The 19,056-nt window shown below is 36.8% G+C and overlaps 1 protein-coding gene across 1 annotated transcript in view; it reads right to left on the bottom strand.

The window, feature by feature from the left end:
* LOC115513065 (transmembrane protease serine 11D-like) overlaps positions 1-19,056 on the bottom strand; it is a 77,566-nt gene that overhangs the window by 51,703 nt on the left and 6,807 nt on the right. The gene's annotated exons all lie outside the window — the stretch shown is intronic.

The following is a 19,056-nucleotide window of genomic DNA, read 5'->3' as shown; positions in this document are numbered from 1 at the left end:
ACAACAGAAGAATTTTTTACTGATTACATTTTTAAAATCCACTCATCACTTTTTGAAAAGTTAAGCATGAGAAAACAAAAACATTTCCTTATTTAAAGATATGTTTTCATAATCCTAAGCCGTCTCTTTAGGTTTACTAATTTTGTAAAAAAAATCAGTCAGCCAAACACCTTTTTTAAACAACATCAAACATATTATGTAAACAATATCTATAAGTTTCAGTGAAGTTTCTGGAAAAGATTGTTAGACACAGCCAAAATTTCTTCAGCTTCTGTATGTTTTTCACATGCTCTAAGATATAATAAAACTTCTAAAACTACAGAGACAAAAACGGGACTTACCTATACATTTTAATCCTTAATAATGAAGAGGTCCTTTCTTCTGCCTATCCAACTTCTCTGAGATTTCTACTCAAATGAATGACTCTATGTATTATGTGTGATCTTTGAAGGAGCTGAAAACAAAGGAGGAAATCCCACGTAATTAAAATCTAACTTGTTAAACAAGTCTGAAGGAATCAACTTGAACCAATAGTATGACTTGTAGAATGGAATCAGAAACAGGGAATTTCACAAATCAGTAAGAATTTTATTTATTCTGGTAAATTGTGACTAAACATGATAACAGGTGATAGGTATTTTGTTTTGCAAAAGCTTGAGACTACTCCACACGCTCTAGTCATTTTTTAATTCAAGAGTTTATGACACTCTTGCCTGTGTTATATTGTTATACACTTCCTTCTTTGCCACAGCAAGCTGAGGATGATCAGAAAATATTTTCCAAGCACTAATGGGTAGTACTACCTCCGAATTCCCCATCTCTGTTATAAAATACTGTTTTTCTCACGGAATATGAAACAGAGATTCAGAGAAGTAATTGAATAGGTGTAAAAGTTGTGGGATAGGCAAGCAGAATAGTTGGAACTAAAATTAACTTTGTCTTTTTCCAAGTATGTGTTTTGAAATAAATATTCTAAATCTCTACTGCTAGCAGATGAGTAGATAGCAAAACATAGAAAAAGCAAGCGTGGGGTGAGGGTAAGGATGGAGAATGTCGGCAGTGTTTGCAGGCAAGGGCAGAGCCCATGAAAACACAGAGGCAGGAACAGCATGGAAGTAGAAAGGACATTTCTATCACATGTGTTGGGAAGGAGTAGGAAATATACCTGGAAGGTTGTGCTGAGGTTACTTTGTGAGAAATACTGCATGCTAAAGAATCAGAATGTGTAATTGAATTAGATCAGGTATTAAAACTTAAATTTTAGTCTTAGCTTTTTTGCCAACTAACTGTAGCCTAAGAAGAAAAATCACTTATTCCTTTATGAATATCATCAACTTACTGAGAAAGAAAGCTAAATCAGAAGGTTTTAGAGGATTCTTTTCAACTCAGATTCTGTGCCTTTATCTTGTAAATCACTGATAGCTAATGGCTAATGAATTCACTCCAGGACTTCAACTAGACAAGTGTTCAGTTTCTTACACATTTTTTTTTTTTATATAATGTGCAAATCAGACAAGAGGGACAGGAAGGAGTGGGCTCCTCTCTACTGTTCTACCCTTCACTTACATATTTCCATCGGATCCTATATCTCATGTCTGATATTCTGGGGTTTTTTTGTTTATTTTTGGTTTTTTGTTTTTTTAGTAAAAACAAAATTTTTTATAACTTTTGAACAAAGTTATCTAAACAAACTATTTCATTTTACATATTAATCTTTAAGTACTTTTAACATGTACAAGTTTTTTTCATATAGTTATATCACAGTATATAATTTTGTATTATGCTCTTTATACTGAATGTTATTTCTATAAGCATATCCCTGTGTTATTACATTTTTATTTCTAGTAGTTATATATACTATTTTAGTATCTGTATATGTACCTAATAGTTGTATAAAATGTACATTATAATTTTTTATTTTGATGTAATTTCAAACTGAAAGAAAACTTGGCAGATGTAGTACATAGATTCATCAGTTATTACCAATTTTAATGGCTCCAATTTAAACGGTGAATCATCTTATACTGAATAGATTTATCATAAAATACTAAAACCATCTCCCAATGTATTTAGATGTTTTCTTTGTTTTAACTGTAGGTGATTCTTTCAATGATCACCTTCACCAATATACTTTTTATTTTTCACTACACTGCTAAATGTTTCCTTGAAATAAGTGGAAAGGAAAAGTAACTTATTGGACTAAATTATATAAATATTTTAAGGACTTTTAAAAATTTACTTAAAAAAATTTTTTTTCAAGGATATGAAATATTCTGGTTTTTGTTGACAGCACTTTCCCCCAACTGCACATGCTTGCTTTTCTCTATCTTTGTATTACCTGGAGTACTTAGCAAAGGCCTTTTTTTAGTGAGTAGGTGCTTAGTCAACATATATTACTTAAGTGTCCAGTAACTGAATATATTAATGCAGATCCTGGTGCCCTATCACAGATTCACAGCAGAACTTGGGAGTGAGTCAGGGGAGCGGCATAAGGAAAAAAAAAAAAAAACTGCATTCAGTCTGAAAGTGACTTCCTGCTTGCCTGTGATGAGCTCAACACAGAAAAAGAGGTGGGGCATGAAATTATGGTTTGTGAGGCAAAGGAATTGCTCTTAACAGGGGCTAGGTCAAAAGATGTTGAATCTTAATCTTCAAATCCTTAGGGAGTGGCAGGATAGGTCTTGACTTTTCTATTCTTAACAAATAGCCATTGCAAGAATAAAGCATATAGGCTGACATTATAGAAAAATTATCAGAATCTTCTTCCTCCATGTCATTGGCTTGATTTTATTACTCCAGTTTTGCATTTACAAAACCAAGACAACCTGACTTAGGAGGACTGACCTGAACAGGCTTCAGGGAACTAGATCATTTGTTTTAGGGGAGAAGAAATCATGCTGTGTGTGAGCTATCAAGGTTGCTTCTTTTGCCTGCCTAGGCTGAGGCAGAGAGATCCTGGTAAAGACAGAATCTCCAAATATGCAAATGTGTGTTAATAAGCCTTGCTCTGACAGATGTATGAATCATTGAATGGAGCCCGTCATAACAATATGAGCAGAGAAAATAACCAAAAAGCAGATGATCTAAGAAGGTGTGGACCACTGGTGTTTTCTTTCAATTTAGAGTTTGTTTTGTCTTTAGGTTCAGGGCAGCAGTCATATGGCTATGGTTGGTAATGAATGCGTCATGACTCTCTCACAGAATTGTAACATAGATACAAAAAGAAAGATAGTGAATTTTCCCACTTTTTGGAAGTTGTAAAATGTTATTTAAATATGCATGTTAACATTTATTATAAATGTAAATTTTAGAATAAGCAGAAGAACCTAGATTTGATCCAGGTGTATTCTGACCTCAAAGAGTGTACTGTTTCTACCACAATGTGCCATTTGAATAGACAAAAGCCTTTGAAACATAGTGGGATATACTTATTCCCTTACTTCCAACTATGTACAAGTGATAATATGTAAAATTAAACTTGGCCACACATACAAAATCCAATTACCTGATTTTGTAAGGCCTCACAAAAGGAGGTGGTTAGGGTACGAACTCTGGATTGGTTCGTTTGCATATGAAGGACTCCCTCACGGTGGAGTCATTTGCTGTCTCTAGGTACTAGCTAGCCCTGGGAGCAGCAGTCCCTCTAGGGTTAGCAAAGCCCCAGATATCAAAGCACCAGAGTAAAAAGATATGCTTAAGACAACCTGACACCCTGAAACTGCTAGTTTTGCCAAGTTTTGCCTCATTTTTCAAGGCAAGGGCATTTTCTTCTCAGTGGTTACTCAACCAATGACTGAGCAAGAGGGTGATGTAAGATTACTGCCATTTCCATGTAATGTAAATTTATCTAACAAGTAACATTTACTCCAGAGTTCCCAGCTGGTCTGGCAGAGATTTTATTGGATAGGCATTACTCCCCTGACAATACAGCTTCCTCCCTTTTCCTTTAATAGGTGTTACTTTTCAATAAGCCTTTGTACTTTGTCTCAGTGTTTGTTGTCCAGAAAATCCAACTTGTGAAAGGTAGTACTGAGAGAGCTCCAGGAAAACAGGCAATAAGATGAGATTTGTGGACTGGATCACTCACCACCCAGATGGTAATGAGGACTCGGTGGTAGGTGGCACGCTGACAGCCTGTAACACAGGTGGTGATGTGATATTAAAATTCTCACCACCGGTGAGCTGGGCCAGCATTACAGTAGAGGTGAATGCATAGGCCAGTGTGTTGATTCATGTATTTGAAAGGAATGGGGGGGGGGAGTAGACATAAGGACAGTGGAATTGCATGGTTGCTGGTAGGCTGTATGTATGCCCCATAATGCAGTAGTAACGATAATGGAAAGTTGAGGGACATTAATGTAATTGAAAACTGAGTATGAGATCCAAAGTTTCTCTTTGGTCGATTATTAGGAAACCCTCATCTCATGTAGTAAGTAAGTGAGTAGGAAAAAACTGCATACCAAGCACAGGATTGGATAGAGTGCCTGAACTCCCATGATTGTTGAATGCTCAACAGAGAGAGGTCTGTTATTCCAAAGTCAGAGTCCTACCTGGGAAAACTTGGGACCTGACACATGGAATGTAGTTATTTGGCTAGACATCCCTGAAGATTTTGATCTGCAGACTTCTTTTGAGCCTTCTGAATTTTCATAAGTGGGTCTTCTCTGTCTTTTGAGAGTTAGTATTCTGCAGAGACACTGCAGAGGCCTTTTTCCTACAAGGTGATAGCTATCCTCTTCAGGAGCTGCATGTATCTCCTTTCCTGGATGCCAGGCCTCTTACCAATGTTAAGTTGCAACATAAACATCTGGGAATGTGTTGGGCCTAAAGAGAGAGGAAAGTATGTATATTACAAAGAAGTTGCAAAAACTGGCAGCAGGTGCTAGCAGGTGCTGTGGGTGTACGTTCTGTTTGACTGGATTTGGAAGGTGCTTGAGCAACTGTTCCGGTACATAAGGCTGGTTAAGGAAGGGATGATTGACTTGGGGCAGTCTCTCAGTAGACAGGACATAACACCTGCCAAGCAAGGTACAGGGGATGGTGTCAATTTGCTGCTGGGGTGGCTCCCAGAAGTCTAGAAAAAGCAATGGCCCATGTTAAACAAGGTTGAAATTCTAGAATTTTAATGGGAGACAGTAGAGGTCAAGGGATTAAAAGGCTCAGAGAAGTAGGCATGGTGGAATGGATATATTATGCAAAGCTTCATTAGAAAATCATGTTTCATGGGAAGGCCCAGGTAATATATCATTCACCAAGGCCATCAGGAATGTGCTAGTGAGAAGGGTACCAGTAGGGAATCAACTTGCTCCATTTTTCCCGGAACTGTCCAGGCTTTAAAACTGAAACTCTAGCATTCTGGAAACCCAATCTTAGGTAAACTGGCACAGATGGTCACTCTAGTGCAGTATCACTAAGTTTTGGCATGATGGGTACATAAATGAGATGGCTACTATGGGAGAAATGGGGGCTGTGTATGGGCCCAAACAGCATTTGCTCCCACCTGCCTCAGTTCTTTTTTTTTTTTTTTTTTTTTTTGCTATGAAATCTGTTCTCTTCAGGTTATGACTAAGTGTAATTTGAGGTGTGACATGGGTGGACTTGTTTTTTCTTCTGTCATATCTTTTGTATCTCTCTTTTCTTTTTTTTTTTTTTAATTTTTTTTAATGTTTATTTATTTTTGAGACAGAGAGAGAAGGAGTGCAAGTGGGGGAGGGGCAGAGAGAGAGGGAGACACAGAATCTGAAACAGGCTCCAGGCTCTGAGCTGTCAGCACAGAGCCCGACATGCGGCTCGAACCCACAAACCGTGAGATCATGACCTGAGCCGAAGTTGGACGCTTAACCGACTGAGCCACCCAGGCGCCCCTGTATCTGTCTTTTCTAAAATGAAGGATTCTTGAGTAGTAATAGAACATTTGTTGGTATTTAAAATTGATATTAAAATTATATCAAAGACAGTATAAAAATCCCACAAGAATTTATAGATGGTTCTTGCTTAGTGTTAAGAAAGTATTGTTTAGAAGATTTTTGTCTAATATCAACAATGACATGAAAGATAGCAAAGACGATGAAAAAATAAAAGGAATTTAATTATAATCTTAAGTCTGAGACAATGCCTCATCATATATTGACTTGAATATATGGTAATATTTTTAAAGTAGTTATTTTTGAATAATATATCGATAGCTGTGCAGTGTTGTAATTTAAGGGCCCTAGAACCTATTAAGTTATGGGTATGGATTCCCATGGTGAGTAGCTTTCCTAAAACCCTGTTGGGAACCACCATGACATCCTAGAAAAGCACAAACCAGTCCTCTGGAAAAGGAGAGATATCACTGGAGAGGAGGGAAAAGACGGAGTGTTGTGGAAGATGAAATTACATTAAGTATTGGCACAAAACTTTTTTCACTTTTGTTTTTAGATGCTTTAAGAAAACAATTTATGTATATTTAAAACAGTGACTAGACCATTATGAATACAATGTTGAAAATCTTCCCCAAAGGAGGGAAGTACATAGAAATATTAGTAAGCTTTCTGTTGCTCTGGGGATGGGCATGTATTTGGGGAATAAAATATAATTAAGAAATTAGCCAGGCAATATAAGAAAAAAAGTGGTAGAGAGAAAGGTGACAGAAGTTGTACTAAACATAAAATTATGCTAATATATATGAGTGGTTTCAAAGGATATAGTATGAAACAAAGTCTCTTCTGACGGTTTTAAAAGGAAAAGAAATTTAAAGAGAAGAACTATCATCAAGCAAACATACAAAGTGGGTAGGGGTAGGTATCCAAAGCAACAAAGGGAACCAGGGCAAAGAGGGTAATTTGTGTTGATAAAAAGTACACAAATATATCACAATTAGAAAATTGAGAACAATAATGTAATAATAACAGACATTGAAGAGATAAGAAATGATAATATGTGAAACTATACTAAAAATATTTAGCCTTCAGAAAATAGATTTCTGAAAAAAAAAAAAAAGAAAATTATTGAAATTGATTCAAGAGCTAGGGATCTTGGACAGGAAAACAACTCTACAATAAATGAAAAACATAAAAAAATTTTTTCTAAAAGATCTGGACTCCTAATGTTTCAGGAAACAGTTACTTTTTATGCTTTTTTTTTGCAAATTCTTTTTTTAATTTTTTATTTTTTAAAATTTACATCTAAATTAGTTAGCATATAGTGAAACAATGATTTCAGGAGTAGATTCCTTAATGCCCCTTACCCATTTAACCCATCCCTCCTCCCACAACCCCTCCAGTAACCCTCAGTTTGTTCTCCATATTTATGAGTCTCTTCTGTTTTGTCCCCCTCCCTGTTTTTATATTATTTTTGTTTCCCTTCCTTTATGTTCATCTGTTTTGTCTCCTAAAGTCCTCATATGAGTGAAGTCATGTGATTTGTGTCTTTCTCTGACTGACTAATTTCACTTAGCATAACACCCTCTAGTTCCATCCACGTAGTTGCAGATGGCAAGATTTCATTCTTTTTGATTGCCGAGTAATACTCCATTGTATATATATACTACCCCTTCTTTTTTTTTTTTTTGTTTGTTTGTTTTGTTTTTTTTTTTTTTTTAAATTTATTGACAAATTGGTTTCCATACAACACCCAGTGCTCATCCCAAAAGGTGCCCTCCTCAATACCCATCACCCACCCTCCCCTCCCTCCCACCCCCCATCAACCCTCAGTTTGTTCTCAGTTTTTAACAGTCTCTTATGCTTTGGCTCTCTCCCACTCTAACCTCTTTTTTTTTTTTTTCCTTCCCCTCCCCCATGGGTTCCTGTTAAGTTTCTCAGGATCCACATAAGAGTGAAACCATATGGTATCTGTCTTTCTCTGTATGGCTTATTTCACTTAGCATTACACTCTCTTTATCCATTCATCCATCAATGGACATTTGGGCTCTTTCCATACTTTGGCTATTATCGATAGTGCTGCTATAAACATTGGGGTGCATGTGTCCCTTTGAAACGGCACACCTGTATCCCGTGGATAAATGCCTAGTAGTGCAATTGCTGGGTAGTAAGGTAGTTCTATTTTTAGTTTTTTGAGGAACCTCCATACTGTTTTCCAGAGTGGCTGCACCAGCTTGCATTCCCACCAACAATGCAAAAGAGATCCTCTTTCTCCGCATCCTTGCCAACATCTGTCATTGCCTGAGTTGTTAATGTTAGCCATTCTGACAGGTGTAAGGTGGTATCTCATTGTGGGTTTGATTTGTATTTCCCTGATGATGAGTGAACTTGAGCATTTTTCATGTGTCGGTTGGCCATCTGGATGTCTTCCTTGGAGAAGTGTCTATTCATGTCTTTCGCCCATTTCTTCACTGGATTATTTGTTTTTTGGGTGTTGAGTTTGATAAGTTCTTTATAGATTTTGGATACTAACCCTTTATCTGGTATGTCATTTGCAGATATCTCCTCCCATTCTGTTGGTTGCCTTTTAGTTTTGCTGACTGTTTCCTTCACTGTGCAGAAGCTTTTTATTTTGATGAGGTCCCAGTAGTTCATTTTTGCCTTTGTTTCCCTTGCCTCCAGAGATGTGTTGAGTAAGAAGTTACTATGTGAAAGATCAAAGAGGTTTTTGCCTGCTTTCTCCTCGAGGATTTTGATGGCTTCCTGTCTTACATTGAGGTCTTTCATCCATTTTGAGTTTATTTTTGTGTATGGTGTAAGAAAGTGGTCCAGGTTCATTCTTCTGCATGTCGCTGTCCAGTTTCCCCAGCACCAGCACTCTTTGCTGAAGAGACTGTCTTTATTCCATTGGATATTCTTTCCTGCTTTGTCAAAGATTAGTTGGCCATATGTTTGTGGGTCCAGTTCTGGGTTCTCTATTCTGTTCCATTGATCTGAGTGTCTGTTCTTGTGCCAGTACCGTACTGTCTTGGTGATTACAGCTTTGTAATACAGCTTGAAGTCCTGGATTGTGATGCCTCCTGCTTTGGTTTTCTTTTTCATGATTGCTGTGGCCCTTCAGGGTCTTTTCTGGTTCTATACAAATTTTAGGATTATTTGTTGTAGCTCTGTGAACAATTCTGGTGTTATTTTGATTGGGATTGCATTGAATATGTAGATTGCTTTGGGTAGTATCGACATTTTAACAATATTTGTTCTTCTTATCCAGGAGCATGGAATCTTTTTCCATTTCTTTGTGTCTTCTTCAATTTCTTTCATCAGCTTTCTATAGTTTTCAGTGTATAGATTTTTCACCTATTTGGTTAGATTTAGTCCTAGGTATTTTATGGTTTTTGGTGCAGTTCTAAAAGGGATTGATTCCTTGATTTCTCTTTCTGCTGCTTCATTGTTGTTGTGTAGGAATGCAACCAAGCTCTGTGCATTGGTTTTATATCCTGCACTTTGCTGAATTCATAGATCAGTTCTAGCACATTTTTGGTGGAATCTTTAGAGTTTTCCATATAGAGTATCATGTCATCTGCGAAGAGTGAAAGTTTGACTTCCTCCTGGCCGATTTGGATGCCTTTTATTTTTTTGTGTTGTCTTATTCCTGAGGCCAAGACTTCCAATACTATGTTGAATAACAGTGGCGAGAGTGGACATCCCTGTCTTGTTCCTGACTTTAGGCAGAAAGCTCTCAGTTTTTCCCCATTGAGGATGATATTAGCATTGGGTCTTTCATATATGGCTTTTATGATCTCGAGGTATGCTCCTTCTGTCCCTATTTTCTTGAGGATTTTTATCAAGAAAGGATGCTGTATTTTGTCAAATGCTTTCTCTGCATCTATTGAGAGGATCATATGGTTCTTGTCCTTTCTTTTATTGATGTGATGAATCACATTGATTATTTTGCAGATATTGAACCAGCCCTGCATCCTAGGTATAAATCCCATGTGGTCATGGCGAATAATTTTTTTAATGTATTGTTGGCTCCGGTTGGCTAATATCTTGTTGAGGATTTTTGCATCCATGTTCATCAGGGAAATTGGTCTATAGTTCTCCTTTTTAGTGGGGTCTCTGTCTGGTTTTGGAATCAAGGTAATGCTGGCTTCATAGAAAGAGTTTGGAAGTTTTCCTTCCATTTCTATTTTTTGGAACAGTTTCAAGAGAATAGGTGTTAACTCTTCCTTAAATGTTTGGTAGAATTACCCTGGAAAGCCATCTGGCCCTGGACTCTTGTTTTTTGGCAGATTTTTGATTACTAATTCGATTTCCTTACTGGTTATGGGTCTGCTCAAATTTTCTATTTCTTCCTGTTTCAGTTTTGGTAGTGTATCTGTTTCTAGGAATTTGTCCATTTCTTCCAGATTGCCCATTTTATTGGCATATAATTGCTCATAATATTCTCTTATTATTGTTTTTGTTTCTGTTGTGTTGTTTTGATCTCTCCTCTTTCATTCTTGATTTTACTTATTTGGGTCCTTTCCTTTTTCTTTTTGATCCAACTGGCTAGTGGTTTATCAATTTTGTTAATTCTTCCAAAGAACCAGCTTCTGGTTTCATTGATCTGTTCTGCTATTTTTTTGGTTTTAATAGCATTAATTTCTGCTCTAATCTTTATTATTTCCCGTGTTCTGCTGGTTTTGGGTTTTATTTGTTGTTCTTTTTCCAGCTCCTTAAGGTGTAAGGTTAGGTTGTATATCTGAGATCTTTCTTCCTTCTTTAGGAAGGCCTGGATTGGTATATACTTTCCTCTTATGGCCGTCTTTGCTGCATCCCAGAGGTTTTGGGTTGTGGTGTTATCATTTTCATTGGCTTCCATATACTTTTTAATTTCCTCTTTAACTTCTTTTTGGTCCATTCATTCTTTAGTCTCCAAGTATTTGTTACCTTTCCAAATATTTTCTTATTGTTGATTTCGAGTTTCAGGGCGTTGTGGTCTGAAAATATACATGGTATGATCTCAATCTTTTTGTACTTGCTGAGGGCTGATTTGTGTCCCAGTATATGGTCTATTCTGGAGAATGTTCCATGTGCACTGGAGAAGAATGTATATTCTTCTGCTTTCGGATGAAATATTCTGAATATATCTATTAAGTCCATCTATTAAGTCCATAAGTGTGTCATTCAAAGCCATTGTTTCCTTGTTGATTTTTTGATTAGATGATCTGTCCATTGCTGTGAGTGGGGTGTTGAAGTCTCCTACTATTATGGTATTACCATCCATGAGTTTCTTGATGTTTGTGATTAATTGATTTATATATTTGGGTGCTTTCACATTTGGCACATAAATGTTAAAATTGTTAGGTCTTCTTGGTCTATAGACCCCTTGATTATGATATAATGCCCTTCTGCATCTCTTGGTAGTCTTTATTTTAAAATCTAGGTTGTCTGATATAAGTATGGCTACTCTGGCTTTCTTTTGTTGACCGTTAGCATGATAGATGGTTCTCCATCCCCTTATTTTCAAACTGTAGGTGTCTTTAGGTTTAAAGTGGGTCTCTTGGAAAGAGTATGTAGATGGATCTTGTTTTCTTATTCATTCTGTTACCCTACATCCTTTGATTGGAGCATTGAGTCCATTGACATTTAGAATGAGTACTGAAAGATACGAATTTATTGCCATTATGATGCTTGTAGAGTTGGAGTTTCTGGTGGTGTTCTCTGGTCCTTTCTAATCCTTTGTTGCTTTTATTTATATACATATATATATGTATATACACATGTATATATATGTATATACACATATATTTTTTTCATCTTTTCTCCCCTCAGAGAGTCCCCCTTAAAATTTCTTGCAGGGCTGGTTTAGTGGTCACAAATTCCTTTAATTTTTGTTTGGGAAACTTTTTTATCTCTCCTTCTATTTTGAATGACAGCCTTGCTGGATAAAGAATTCTTGGCTGCATATTTTTCTGATTCAGCACACTGAATATATCCCACCATTCCTTTCTGGACTGCCAGGTTTCTGTGGGTAGGTCTGCTGCAAACCTGATCTGTCTTCCCTTGTAGGTTAGGGACTTTTTTTCCCTTGATGCTTTCATGATTCTTTCCTTGACTGAGTATTTTGTGAATTTGACTATGATATGCCTTGTTGATGGTTGGTTTTTGTTGAATCTAATGGGGGTCCTCTGTGCTTCTTGGATTTTGATGTCTGTGTCTTTCCCCAGGTTAAGAAAGTTTTCTGCTGTGATTTGCTCACATAACCCTTCTACCCCTATTTCTCTCTCTTCCTCCTCTGGGACCCCTATGATTCTGATGTTGTTCCTTTTTAATGAGTCACTGATTTCTCTAATTCTTAAATTGTGCTCTTTTGCCTTAATCTCCCTTTTTTTCTGATTCGTTATTCTCTATAAGTTTGTCCTCTCTATCGCTGATTCTCTGTTCTGCCTTGTTCATCCTTGCCACCGCTGCATCCATCTGTGATTGCAGCTCAGTTATAGCATTTTTAATTTCATTGTGGCTATTTTTTACTTTTTTTTATATCTGCAGAAAGGGATTCTAACCTATTTTTGACTCCAGCTAGTATTCTTATTATTTTGATTCTAAATTCTGGTTCAGACATCTTGCTTGTATCTGTGTTGGTTAAATCCCTGGCTGTCGTTTCTTCATGCTGTTTCTTTTGCGGTGAATTCCTTCATTTTTGTCATTTTGAAGGGAGAAAAGGAATTAATGAGGCAGAAAAATTGAAATTAAAAAAAATTAAAATTAAAAAAAATATTAAAATTAAAAATGACACGCACACAAATAAAATAGATGATGCTAGATCCTAGGTGTGTTTTGGTCTGGGTGTTGAAAGTGGTTCGACAGATTAGAGAAAAAAAGGGGGGGTGAGAAAAAGAAATCGTTTGAAAATTTGAGAAAATGAATACTCTCAAGTAGACTAAAATGATATGTTGGGGGTAAAATAGAATTTGAAAAAGTATACACAAAAGTAAAGAATATCGTATAAAAAATTAAAGAAAAAATATTTAATAAAAATTAAAAATATGAATTTTTTCATTTTCTGTATTTAAGAAAAGTGAAAGGAGACAAAAAAGGAAAAAGAAAAAAGGAAAAAAGAAAAAAAAAGAAATCTTTTGAAAATATGAAAAAGTGAACCCACTGTAGTAGACTAAAATAAAATGATGGAAGTAAAATAGAATTTGAAAAAAAATACATATAAGCAAAAAATATAGTAGTAAAAATTAAATAAAATATTTTTAAAAGAAATTGAAAGTAAAAATGAAGTTTTTCTTTTTCTGCATTCAAGAAAAAGAAAAGAAATGAAAAAGAAAAAAAAGAAAAAGAAAGAAAAAAAGGAAATTATTTGAAAATTTGAAAAGGTAAGTACACTGAAGTAGACTAAAATAAAATAATGGAAGTAAAGTAGAATTTGAAAAATTTACATAAAAGTAAAAAATATAGTAATAAAAATTAAAGACAGATATTTTTAATAAAAATTTAAAATAAAAATGAATTTTTTCTCTTTCTGTATTCAAGAAAAAGAAAAGAATTGTAAAAGAGAAAAAGGAAAAAGGAAAAAAAACAAAAAAAGAAAAAAAATGAGTAGATGAACCTGCTAACAGATTGAAGTAGGACTGAAATTGCTTCGTTTTCCCCTAGAGGTCAGTCTTTGAGCTCTTTATAGTCCATAAATCAAGTTGGCGGTGACGCTTGTGTTCTTAAAGAGTTAAGTTGGCCCATTTGGGCAGGGCTTGATGTAAGAGTTCCGCTCTCCACAAGATGGCGCTGCTAGCTTACTGAGGTGGATTGTTGCGGTGCTTGTAGGTGCCTATGCGCATGCGCGGGAGCAGAGAAAATGGCGCCACCCAGCTACCCAGTCTGTTCTCCCAGATCAGCAATTACACACCAGTCCTCTGTCTTCAGCTCTCGTCCACTCCCTGCTTGTTCTCTCTTTGAGACCAGGCCCCAGGCAGTACCTCTCCCACATTTTGTCTCAGATAAGGCTGTTTTCCCTGGCCCCTTACTTCCGAAGGACTGCGGCTTTGACCTGTTCTGCCCCTCTGTGGGAGAGTCTCACTGAGCAATGGCTGAATGAGCAATGGCCGAATGTCGGCTGCTCCCAGGAATGCCCACTGGACCCTGCTGTTACTGGTGCCCTGAGACTGCGGTCAGGTGCCAGCCTGCCTCAAAGAAAGTTCACGAGACAGTGTAGCAGCAGCGTTTCAGGGATTATGGAAAATCACAACACACATCTGGCACTAGCCTTCACCCTCAATGACCTTGCTCCAGCACCAGCGATGTGGCCGCCTTCTGGGATCTTCTGGGACCAGGTGGCTTCAACAGTTTCTACCAAATGTCCTTCCAGCAGTGGAACCACTTTTCCCTGTGTGGCCCGAGAACCTCCTGGACCCCACTCTGTTCCTGGGGATTCACTGTTCCCACCAGAGCACCGCCAAGTATCAAGCTGTGGAGTTGCTGCCTTTTGCGCTCCCCTTGTTTACAGTCTTAATGGAATTTAAACCTTCTCCTTTGTCCTTTCTCCTTTCTCCCTTTTTAGTTTAGTCCCTGCGGCTGTTTCCAATTTTCCACTTTCTCTCTAGCTGCTTTTGGGAAGGGGTGCTTTTCCCATAGGCTCCCCCCCCCAGTCTCCATCCTCTCTCTGTCCGCAAAAGGGGTTCCCTACCTTTTGCAACTTCTCGCTCCCCAAGTTCAGCTCTTTGTGTCGCATACCTGCTGAATTCTGTGGTTCAGGTTGTGCAGATTGTTTTGTTAATCTTCCAATCAGTTTTCTAGGTGTGTAGGATGGTTTAGTGTTGGTCTGGCTGTATTTCATGGATGTGAGACACACAAAAAGCTTCCATGCTGTTCCGCCATCTTGGCTCCTCCTCTTTCTATGCTGTCTTAACTGTTCCCTTGGCTGTATAGAACATGCTGAAAGCTTTTCAGTGAATTTCATAATGCTGACATTATCTTGGTTAATAAAAATCTTAAAGGAATACTAAGAATTATACCAATCTAGTTCTGAGGAATTATTAACTGTATGTAAATAAATAATCCCCTGGGTCTGTCTTTTCTAGAAAAAACTACATAGCATCATCTATATAGATTACAAATCAAACACTTGTAATTTAAAGTGTTTGTCCTTGTGATCTTCACTTTAAAGTTGGGATTTGAAAACTCTGTTTTTTGTTTTACATATAATATACCTAACATGCCCTACTAGATCTTTAGTCACATAGACCTTTTACTGAACTTGAATTTCTTTCTGCCTTGGCCTGGGGATTGTCAATTAAATTTCTTGATTTTTTTTAAAATTGGATTTGTTGTTGTTATTTTGAATAGTTTTCCCATTTCTTTTTTTCCCTCTCTTTTAAGAAAATTTATGTATTTAAATTCAAGTTAGTTAATATGCAGTATAGTACTGGTTTCAGGAGTAGAACCCAGTGATTCATCACTTACATATAACACCCAGTTCTTATCCCGACAAGTGCCCTCCTTAATGCCCATCACCCATTTTAGCCCATCCCCCCTTCCACCTCCCCTCCAGCAACTCTCAGTTTGTTCTCTATAGTTAAGAGTCTCTTATGGTTTGTCTCCCTGTCTGTTTTTATCTTATTTTTCCTCTCTTCCCCTATGTTCATCTGCTTTGTTTCTTAAATTCCACATATGAGTGAAATCATATGGTGTTTGTCATTTTCTGACTGACTTATTTCGCTGAGCATAATACACTATAGCCCAATCTACATTGTTGGAAATGGCAAGACTTCATTCTTTTTGATCACTGAGTAATATTCCATTGTGTATGTGTATGTATGTATACATATACATATAAACATATAGACGTTTGGTTTTGTTTTGTATTTCGCTGATGATAAGTGATGTTGAGCATCTTTTCATGTGTCTGTTAGCCACCTGGATGGCTTCTTTCAAACAGTGTATATTCATGTTTTCTATTTGTTTTTTGGGTGTTAAGTTTGACAAGTTCTTTATAGATTTTGGATACCAACCCTTTATCTGATATGACATTTTCAAATATCGTTTCCCATTCCATTGGTTGCCTTTTAGTTTTGTTGATTGTTTCCTTTGCTATGCAAAAAAAATTTCATCTTGATGAGGTCCCAATAGTTCATTTTTGCTTTTGTTTCCCTTGCCTCTGGAGATGTGTCTAGTAAGAAGTTGCTGCAGCTGAGGTCAAAGAGGTTGTTGCCTGTTTTCTCCGATAGGATTTTGATGATTTCCTGTCTCACATTTAGGTCTTTCATCCACTTTGAATATATTTTTGTATATGGTGTAAGAAAGTGGTCCTTGTTCATTTTTCTGCATGTTGCTGTCCAGTTCTCCCAGCACCATTTGCTGAAGAGACTGCTTGTTTTCTCTTGGATATTCTTTCCTGCTTTGTTGAAGATTAGTTGGCCATACATTTGTGGGTCTGTTTCTGGGTTATCCTTTTTGTTTCATTGATCTATATGTTTGTTTTTGTACCAGTACCATTTGTTTTAATGATTACAGCTTTGTAATACAGCTTGAAGTCCGGGATTGTGATGCCTCCAGCTTTGGTTTTCTTTTTCAACATTACTTTGGCTATTCAGGGTCTTTTCTGGTTTCGAACTGTTGCAGACTATGAGTCTAGAGTTCTTTCTTGTCCAGCAAGAGAGTGAACATAGAATTGAATATGAGAGGGGCTAATGTCTAGGGGGAGAGAAGAGCCTTGAACAGGGGTTTTGTCTTCATATTTATTGAGCTCACAAGATATTACCCACATGGTGAATGAGAAGAAAACAAGATCTTGCACATGTGGTGAGTGTGAAGAGAACAATTAGATAGTAATCATTAACTTGTATGTGTAAGCAAAGGGCCTGGGGTGGGGGGCAAGTGGAGTTTGTGATCAAGGTACATTGGTGCCATATAGAAAGTAATTCTTTAAATGTCTGGTAGAATTCCCCTGGGAAGCCATCTGGCCCGGAACTCTTGTTCGTTGGGGGATTTTTGATAACAGATTCAATTTCCTTGCTGGTTATGAGTCTGTTCAGATTTTCTATTTCTTTCTTCCTGTTTCAGTTTTGATAGTTCATGAGTCTCTGGTAATTTGTCTGTTTCTTCTAGGTTGCCCAGTTTGTTGGCATATAAATTTTCATAGTATTCTTTTATAATTATTTGTATCTCTGGTTTTGTTTGTGGTCTCTCCTCTTTCATTCATGATTTCATCTACCTTTTTCTCTGTGACAAGTCTGGCTAGGGATTTATCAATTTTGTTAATTCTTTTAAAGAACCAGCATTTAGTTTCATTGAGCTGTTCTGTTTTTTTTTCTATATCATTTATTTCCCCTGTAATCATTATTATTTCCCTTTTTTCTGCTGACTTTAGGGTTTATTTGCTGCTCCTTCTCTAGTTCCTTTAGGTGTAAAGTTAGGTTGTGTATTTGGGACCTTTCTTGCTTCTTGAAATAGGCGTGAATTGCAATGTACTTTCCTCGGAGGACTGCTTTTGCTGCATCCCAAAGGTTTTGTACTCTTGTGTTTTCATTTTCATTTGCACCATGTATTTTTTTTTATTTCTGCTTTAATTTCCTGATTAACATATTCATTCTTTAGTAGGATATTCTCTAACCTCCATGTATTTGAGGGTTTTCAAATTTTGTCTTGTGGTTGATTTCAAGTTTCATAGCATTGTGATCTGAAAATATGCATGTTATGATCTCAATCTTTTTCTATGTTTTGAGGGCTTCTTTGTGACCCGCTGAGTTTGTAATCTATTCTGGAGAATGTTCCTTGTGCACTTGAGAAGAATGTGTATTCTGCTGCTTTAGTATGAAATATTATGAATATATCTGTTAGGTCCATTCAAAGCCATTTTTTCATGTTGATTTTCTGCTTAGATGATCTGTCCATTGCTGTAAGTGAGGTATTAAAGTCCCCTACTTTATGGTATTATTGTCAATGAGCTTCTTTATGTTTGTGATTAGTTGATTTATATATTTAGGTTCTTCAAGTTAGGGGCATAAATATTTATAATTGTTAGATCTTCTTGGTGGATAGACCCCTTAATATGATAACAATGCCCTTCTTAATCTGTTATTACAGTTTTTGTTTTAAAATCTAGTTTGTCTGATATAAGTATGTATACTCCAGCTTTCTTTTTTTTTAATTTTTTTTTAATGTGTATTTTTTTTTTTTTTTTTTTTGGAGAGAGAGAGAGCAAGCGAGCGTGAGTGGCAGGGGCGGGGGCAGAGAGAGAGAGGGAGACACAGAATCTGAAGCAGACTCCAGCCTCTAAACTGTCAGCACAGAGCCTCATGTGGGGTTCAGACTCCCAAACCAGGAGATCATGGCGTGAGCCAACATAGAAGCTTAACTGACTGAGCCACCCAGGCACTTCTAGTTTTCTTTTGATGCCCATTAGCATGATAGATGTTTCTCCATCTCATTCCCTTCAATCTGCACGTAACTTTATGTCTAAAATGAATCTCTTGTAAGCGGGATATAGATGGATCTTGGTTTTTATCCATTCTGATACCCTATGTCTTTTGATTGGAGCAAGTAGTCCATTTATATTATGAGTGATTATTGAAAGATACAAATTTAGTGCCATTGTTTTATCTGTAGAGTTGGTGTTCTGGTGATGTTCTCTGGTCCTTTGTAATCTTTGTTGCTTTGGTCTTTTTTTTTCCCTCCACTCAGAGTACCCCTTAAATTTTCTTGTAGGGTGGTTTTGTGGTCATGAACTCCTTTAGTTTTTGTTTGTTTGGGAAACTCTTTATCTCTCTTTCTATTCGGAATGACAGCCTTGCTGGATAAAGAATTTTTGGTTGCATATTTTTCCCATTCAGCTCATTGAATATTTTCTGCCATTTCCTATGGCCAGCAAATTTCAGTTGACAGGTCTGGTGCTAACCTTATATGTCTACCCTTGTAGGTTAAGGACCTTTTGTCCCTAGCTGCTTTCAGAAATCTCTTTATCTTTGTCTTTGTAAGTTTCACTATGATGTGTTGTAGTGTTGACTTTTTTTTTTTTTTTTTTTTTTTGGATATTGAGGGAAGTTCTCTGTGCCTCTTGGACTTTAATACCTGTTTCCTTCCCCAGATTAGGGAAGTTCTCAGCTATAATTTGCTCAAATAAACCATCTGCCATTTTTTCCCACTCTTCTTCTGGAACTCCTACAATATGGATATTTTATTCTGGGGAGTATTCCTACATCTTGTCATTTTGACT

Source organism: Lynx canadensis, chromosome B1, assembly GCF_007474595.2.
Source record: "Lynx canadensis isolate LIC74 chromosome B1, mLynCan4.pri.v2, whole genome shotgun sequence".
NCBI lineage: Eukaryota > Metazoa > Chordata > Mammalia > Carnivora > Felidae > Lynx > Lynx canadensis.
Note: the sequence above shows the minus strand (reverse complement) of the source record. Positions and strands in the feature narration are given on the sequence as shown.